We start from the raw sequence: 8,260 nt of genomic DNA, 5'->3' as shown, positions 1-8,260 counted from the left end.
GGGTGTTGTATGGAAACCAGTTTGACAAAAAATTATATTAAAAAAAACACGACACCCAACCAAACAAAAAACAAAACAAAACAAAACAAACCCCAAAAACTCAACAGTAAAATGGAGGAATAGGCAACACAAGTGGTAAAACTTTAAGATAGAGCGATAGAAATGACCTAGTCTGAACAACAGCAAGAAAATGGAATTTAAAGGGGGAACAAAAAAAAAAAAGGCAAGCCTCAGGGATGTGTGGGAATAAAATAAAAGATCTCGGGGTGCCTGTGTGGCTCATTCGGTTAAGTGTCCAGTTCCTAATTTCAGCTTAGGTCATGATCTCACAGTTCCTGGGTTCGAACCTCCTTCCCCCCACCGCCCCCCCTTGGGCTCCACTCTGACACTATGGAACCTGCGTGGAATCCTCTCTTTCCCTCTCTCTCTGCCCCTCCGCCCGCCCAAATAAACTTTAAAAATGAAATGAAATGAAATAAAACACAATATCCAGCATTCATGACATTGGCATCTCAGAAGGAGAGGAGAAAGAAGGTGGAACTGAGAAAGTATTTGGAGAAATGATGGCTACCTTTCCCAGATTTGACAAAAGATAAACCTACAGTTTCAAGATGCCGAGTGAACCTTGAACAGGATAAACCCAAAGACACCTGTGCCAAGATACGTCATAATAAAACTTCTGAAAACTAAGCAACACGCAAAATCTTGAAATCACTGAGAGAGGCATGATGGTCACTTCCGGCAGGGGAGTGTGGGGGGGGGGTGGGGAGAGACAAAATGAATGACACCATATTTCTCATCAGAAACCACCTCTATGGCCGGGAGGAAGTGCTGTCCTGTTTTTAAGTGCTGAAGGACAGGAACCTTTAACCCAGGGTTCTATACCCGGAGACCATATTTTTGTAGCACAGAGGGGAAATAAAGGTATTCTAAGGTGTAGGACGACTGAGAGAATTTGCCACCAGCAGAGCAAGTTTTCTAAAGGAATTCCCCTAAACAGAAAATAAATGGAAAAGGTAAAAACATGTATAAATATGACAGGCTTCCTTTCCTCTCCCGAAGGTTCTAAATTGTGTTTAATGGTTGAAGCCAAAATGATAGCACTGTCTGATGTGGTTATCGGAGGACGTCAAAGCAGAAAGTACTTAAAATGATTTTATCGATGGCAGAGGGTGAAAAGGGGTGCAAGTGGGGGTGTGTGAGCAGGAAGGGGAAGTATAAGGGAGATCTCCGTGGTGAGTGAATTGTTCTGTATCATGATGGCAGTGGTGCTTATGGGGATTCTAGGCGTGTGATAATAGGGTGTAGAACTTCAGGCACTCCTGTCGATTTCCTGCTGTTGCTATTTGACATTGTTACAAAATGTAAGGTGTAACCATTTGTGAAATCGGAGTGAAGGGTGCATGACACCTCTTTGCGCTCTCTCTCAAATCTCTAATTTAGTGAGTTAATAATTATAGATTGTGAATCTGTAATTATTTCAAAATAGAAAGTTCCAAAAAGCAAAGTGGGTAGTGAATGAATAAACAAATATGGATGCATCTGTATTAAGAATTCCATCCAGCAACAGCTTGGACGAATCTCTCATGGGTAATGCCGAGTGAGAGAAGGCATGCACAAGTTTACACACTCTGTGATTCCATTCAGGTAATGATCTGGAAGAAGCAAAACCCCAGGGAAAGAATCTTGTCAGTGGATTTCCTGGGGGGTGGGATTGGCTGCTTGAGGGAGATTTGGAGGTGATGGAGGTGTTCTGTATCTGGATAGTGGTGGTGATTACACAACTGCATACATTTTTCAAAACTCATAAAACTACCTCCATAACCTCAGTGTAATAAAAACAAAAGGGAAGGGGCGCCTGGGTGGCTCATTTGGTTGAGCGTCCAACTTTGGCTCAGGTCACGATCTCACTATTTGTGAGTTCCAGCCCCACGTGTGGAGGTTGCTTCTGATTCTGTGTCTCCCTCTCTCGCTGCTCCTCCCCTGCTCATGCTGTCTCTCTCTCTCTCTCTCAAAAATAAATAAATATTAAAAAAAAATTTTAAACAAAAGGGAAACATCGTAACATACTTAACCATATACATAATAACGGAATGCTTGTGTTGTTTTTCATTTTTTACTATCCCAAACTGTGCAGTCACAAACACCTGTGGGCAAATAACTTGGTTTCTTTGTCTTATTTCTATGGACCGTGGACCGTATTCCCAGAAGTTGTTGTAAGTGTGGATAGAGAGGAGTAGGGGGATGAATATTAGGAACGTTTTTATAGCCTTTGAAAAATAATTGCAAAATTAGTTGCCAGAAATTAAGTGTCGTGTAACCAGCTTATAAAGCCCTAAGAGGGTCTGTAAGTACTTCTGTCTCCACACTTTTGTGGGCATCAGGAGTTTGACTGCCACTGTCCGTTAGTTCTAGTTGGTTCGGATATCTCTTCTTGATAATTGAAGGGTTTGTATTTACTTGAGTCTTTATAATTATGGCATATAGGATTAGTTGGGCAGAACTGAACCCACGCTATTTACAGTTCACTAAACATCCCCTTAAACATTCCCGCACGTGTATGACAAGCTATAAATACTCTCCATTTATAACTAGAGTGTGTGGTTCTGGTAATTACCAGCAATTTCCTTCACCAGAATCTTGGTGACATCTGTAGACAGGAGAATTAGGGAGGTGTCTCTATCCTGGTTCCAGGATGAGCCCCTCCTTTTTATCTTTATCCTTTGTCCTCTGTTTCTCTGTTATTCTCACGCTGTCTTCTTGTCCCATTCAATAGCATATCCGTTTTTTACATGTCTATTTCACATCTTGATGATCCCTTGCGTTTGGTTTGGGCTGATATGCTCGATGAATTCTGTGTCATAAACAGTTCAATTTGTCACGAACTGCTCAACATACACACTGTGGGATCCAGGATCTTCATCCACTCTGTTTTCTGTAGTTGCAAGGATACCGTCCCCTATTTGGGACGTGGGTGCAACACCACACCCCAGGGAGGTATGGCCTCCCCTCACGCTTTCTTTGCAAAATGACTCTGCTGCAGAAGCTACATCTTGGAGTGCTTTGTGTCCACACTGCAGTGATGGGCCACATTGCATAGCCTCTCCTGGCATTTGGTGGCAGCTGAACAATTTCTGGGTAGGAATCACCCTACAAAACAATCCCCTGCTTCATGAGAAGCCTACTCCATTTTTACTTCCTCTCTTGCCCTGGTAGATGGGTATGTTTTCATCTACTCTATGGCATTCGGTTTTCAGATCTCTGAAGGCGATGCCGACACCCCCATTTTGCATCTACATAGTACGATGGCAAAACCTTTCCACGTGGGTGCTACCTCTAGAGGTGATTTTTTTTTATTTTTTTATTTTTTTTTTAACGTTTTTTATTTACTTTTGAGACAGGGAGAGACAGAGCATGAACAGGGGAGGGTCAGAGAGAGGGAGACACAGAATCTGAAACAGGCTCCAGGCTCTGAGCTGTCAGCACAGAGCCCGATGCGGGGCTCGAACTCACGGACCGCGAGATCATGACCTGAGCCGAAGTCGGCCGCTTAACCGACTGAGCCACCCAGGCGCCCCTAGAGGTGATCTTCTAAAAGACGTGTGGTCCAGCTTGGTGGAGACTTGACATGTACCCAGGAGAGTTCTCTGCTGCTGTTCTGCCCTGGCCTTGCCTCATTCCCATGCTGGATTGGAACCTAGGACTCTTGGTTCCCATTCCTCCCTCCCTCCACTTTGGGGCCCTGAAGTGTCAGCTCTGTTCTGGGCGTCTGGGGCTCCTTCAGTGAACAAACGGAGTTCTGTTCATACGATGTTTACCTTCTAGTAAGGGCAGACAGAGACGGACCATGAATCATAAACATTATAAATGAGTAAATGATGTTTGATGTGAGAGGCGAGTGCCATGGAAAAATATTTTGTATTTATAAAATATAAAAGCAGAAAGGGCCCTCGACAGTGTTGGGCCCTGTAGTTTCAAAAAGGCTGGTCGTGATAAACCATGAGCGAGTGGTGCGTAAGCAAAGTCTCGGTGTCTGTGTGGAGAGCATTGTGGGCACGGGATGCGGCTGGTGCAGGGACTTAAGGTGGAATGAGAGGTGGCTGAGTGACAGGGGACAGAGTGGAAAGAGCTGCGAAGGGGTGGCAGGGAGGCCAAATGACGAAGGGCTCTGCAGGCTGATGTGGGACGTCAATGCAGTCCCATTCCCGTCGGCTACAGCCAAGTCAATTTTCACGAGCAGCTTTGTTCGATATTCTTTACAAGAAAACCATCACTTAACCAGTCAGTGTGGCTTCTGCTGGCCAGATCCTGCTGCACGAATATGCTAGAGACACTCAATCTCGTTTCTAGCAAGACTTGGCATCAATTTAACACTGTTCAATCAACTCAGTAAATATGAATTAAACATTTATGGTTGTATTAAATATTCGAAAGATAGGAACCAAAACAGTCTATCAAGTAATTGTACATATTTGTGCATTTACAAAATGCATATTCATGAGAGCTATGTAAATATATATTTAGTCATTTCCTCTTCCATGTGAAGAGCCACGGCTGAACTACAGATGGTAACTTTCTTGCATGTAATTACAAGAATGACACAGGAAACCATTTTAGGGTTGTTCTTAGAAAAAGATCATCGTTTGTTTGGCCATTCCACGAGTTCAGTGCTCTGAGAATTGAAGAGAAGAAAGTTCTGGAACATGCCGGTCCTTGTGGCAGTCATTTGAGAAAGAAGTGGCAGTTGCCCTGCAGAGAAGTACCTTATTGCACCAATCTTATTCCCCACGGAAGTGGCTGTGTTTTTATTTTCCAGCAAGAGTCACAAAAGGGAAGATGTACGTGTGTGGGACATGCGTAGGGTTATGTGCGGCTCAGATAGTCCAGCCATAGCTTCACCCTTTCTCTTGCACTCAGAAGGCGCGTTGGATGCTAGCAGTGAGAATGATGATATTTTGGGGTTCATATTGAATTCACTCTAATTTATTCAAAAACATGTCCAACTCTAGTATGGTATTTATTAATAGTAACATGACTGGCACCCCCTCGCAAATGTTCATGACAATTCTTGTGGATCCTTCTGCCATATCTGAGGACTCTGGGTAAAGAGATTGTTGAGGCTGTACGTGTTCTAATTTTGTCTTTGTTGAAGATCTGATGTGAAAATCTTCCTGAGAATCGGAGTTTTCGGAAAGGATCTCCATTTCCTAAGGTCCTGATACTCTTATTAACACTTGTCAATCCATTTAGTCGGCAAAGATTCTGTGAGACCCAAGGTGGGGTGGGGTGGGGGTACTTTCTCCCAGACACTAAGTCTCTTCCTGTACCCTCCACTGTTCCTCAAGTATTTTGAAGAGAGAGAGAGAGAGAGAGAGAGAGAGAGAGAGAGAAATTGCCCAAGAGATATAGCTGGGTCTCCATATCCCCGAAATTTGACTAGCTGGCCCCACTGCTCTGCATTCTTGAGTGAAATAGGCAAAAATGGAAATGGCATCTGCATATACAGACAGTGGCTGTCACTGTTGTCAGGTGGGGCTTTAGCCTAGTTGGCTGGACTGATACTTGGGCAAGCCCCTAGAACTCAGGATGACTGCAGAAGCAGAGTGGGCATGGTCAATGTCTCTTGGATTCTCTCTTTTGGAGACAAAGGGATTCTGATTCAGTAATAGGTTAGCAGTAAGAAACCACTCCCGGATTGGGCGGGCCATGTGGTTACTCAGGTGGAGGGAGCCTTTCTGGACCTTCCCACCTCACTCAGAGAAAAAGGCAGCGTCCTCACTCTGTGATTCCCCCCACCCCCCACCCCCAGATGTAGGTTTCGTCTCTCACTAGTCCTCTACTCATTGCTCCCCACCCCACTGGGCTCCTGCCACTCCTTGAATCACCTCAGGTCCTTCAGTACCTGCTGTACCCTCTGCCCAGTGTGCTCGGCCTGTCATTTGTGCGGCTACTTCTCTCACTTCCTTCAGGTCCTTATTTAAAAATGACCTTCCCGGGGCGCCTGGGTGGCTCAGTCAGTTAAGCGTCCGACTTCGGCACAGGTCATGATCTCGTGGTTCGTGAGTTCAAGCCCCGCGTCGGGCTCTGTGCTGATGGCTCAGAGCCTGGAGCCTGTTTCAGATTCTGTGTCTCCCTCTCTCTCTGACCCTCCCCCGTTCATGCCCTGTCTCTCTCTGTCTCAAAAATAAATAAACGTTAAAAAAAAAATTAAAAAATAAAAAATAAATAAAAATGACCTTCCCTGTGGAGTCTTACATGACTGTCCTATTCAAGATTTTAAGTGCAGTCTCAACATTTCATTTCCTGTCCTGATCGTTTCTTCTAAGCACTTAATGCTAACACACCATACTTGTCCTCTTAGTGTCTAGCTCTCTACTGCAGGGCACATTCCACAGGGGCATGGGTTTTTGAGTATTGTGTTCACTGCTGGATCCCCAGCATCCTGAACAGGGCCAGCCACGTGGTAGAATTCAATATTTACTGAATGAATCGATGACTCCATGCTTAAGAGCAAGGAGATTTCACAGAGAAGCAGGAGAACGAAGCATTACACAGACAACGGACTGTGTATTGAGAGAGAGGTGAGATGCTGATGGGTTTTCTGGAAACTTTCCAGTGCCTACTTCCAATCTCTAATGACCCTGGGTTTTATTTCCTGTCCATGGTCTCTCCCTGGAAAATTATCCTTTTCTTAAGCTACTTTAAGTGGGTTTGTGTTTACTGCAACTAAAAAAAATCTCTAAGCAAGTGGAATAGAGTCCAACTAGGAAGCTCTAATTGTTTTCTGAGCACACAGGGCGCACTGGAGGATGGGGTTCCCATGCAGTGAACAGTTTTGTGGGTATCTCTCCCAGATAACTAGGTCACAGACAACTGGTGTTTCCCCATGTGGCAAAGCGGAACGTGCACAGAAATCCCTGCCTCCTCTCTGCTTTTCAAGCACTGCTGAATGCCTCCTAATGATTTCATCTGCTTGGAGGTCTGCTGGGTTTTCTACTTGCATAGAAGGTGGTGGTGCCCGGGGCTGATGCATGCTTTGACTACTGACTTGAAACATGCTTTGATGAATTAGCGCAACCCGGCCAGCCATTTACTTTAAATTTTACCCTTGATTCTTCCTCTAGCAAACAATTAAGGAGCGGCAGTGGCTTCCTGCAGGGGAGACCAATGCCTTCTGTCCTCTGCGGAAACAGCTTTGGCGTTCTTCCAAAGGATGAATGGTGTGGACCAGGAGCTCCAGTCTCCCTTGGCTTCGAAGCATCCAAATAAGTAAACATTTAACTGCTTACAATAAAATAAAAATAAATACAGTCAAGTCACAAACCAGGAAACCAGTCTAGGTTACCAGATCATCCTGTGACTTGACACGGGGGCTAGAAAATGCATCCTTGAACTTGGCAATGCAGGAATCCGAGGCGCACCGAGGGGTCACAGGAATGACTGGGCCCAGTGACAAGGCACCATGTTTTCCTCTTCGCTGGGTGAGGAGCCCAAACCAACCTCCAGAGCTCCTGAATAAGAGGAAAATGTCTCTTTAACAGCATTAAGGGACAATTTATTATGTGTATCCTTCCAGGGAAGCATAATGTCAGTGCAGGCCCATTGCATTTGCATTATTTCCAGACAACAGCAGCAGCAGAAAAGGACACTGATTTATTTCAGAGCAAGCACAGGTGAATTTAATGTCTGTTGGGACTGAGCCAGGGAAGACTTAACCCACTCTGGGCTTTCAAGTGCTTGAGGGGGGACCGCGGGTTTTTGGAAGGGTCCTCTTGGCCTCCGGCTAAATTCAGCTTCCCTGAGCCAATATTACTCGATCACCTGGTCAGAAAAGCTCTTGCAGAGTAAAGGGGATGAAGAAAATTCTGTTTAGGAATAGAAAATCTGGTGCTGGCTTTGTCAGCACATACACTAAAAATTGGAATGATATTTGCGTGGCCCCTGTGCGAGGATGTCACGCAAATTTGTGAAGCTTCCGTATTTTTTAACTGGAATTAAAATAAAAACAATGAATGAATGAATGAATAGAAAATCTGGTTTTATGCCCTGGCCCAGCTAATTTCTTTCTCAATGACCCGGGCAAATAATTTAGTCCTTTTATTTTTATTTTTTAATTAATTAATTAATTTTTTTTTATAATTTAGTCCTTTTAAGACCCAATTATTTCTTTGTAAAGGAGTCTGAGAACACTAGCCTGCAGGCTTGTAGTGAGGATACAGTAGGCAAATGTATGAGAGAGGGCTTTGTGAATTGTATACTT

At 44.4% G+C, this 8,260-nt stretch overlaps 1 pseudogene; it reads left to right on the top strand.

Annotated features, from left to right (window-relative positions):
• The first annotated feature begins 7,887 nt into the window (after positions 1-7,887).
• Positions 7,888-7,986, top strand: LOC111558601 (annotated as a pseudogene).
• Positions 7,987-8,260: the final 274 nt, after the last annotated feature.

This window comes from Felis catus, chromosome F2 (assembly GCF_018350175.1).
Source record: "Felis catus isolate Fca126 chromosome F2, F.catus_Fca126_mat1.0, whole genome shotgun sequence".
NCBI lineage: Eukaryota > Metazoa > Chordata > Mammalia > Carnivora > Felidae > Felis > Felis catus.
The sequence above is the reverse complement of the archived record's forward strand: the minus strand, read 5'-3'. Positions and strand labels throughout refer to the sequence as shown.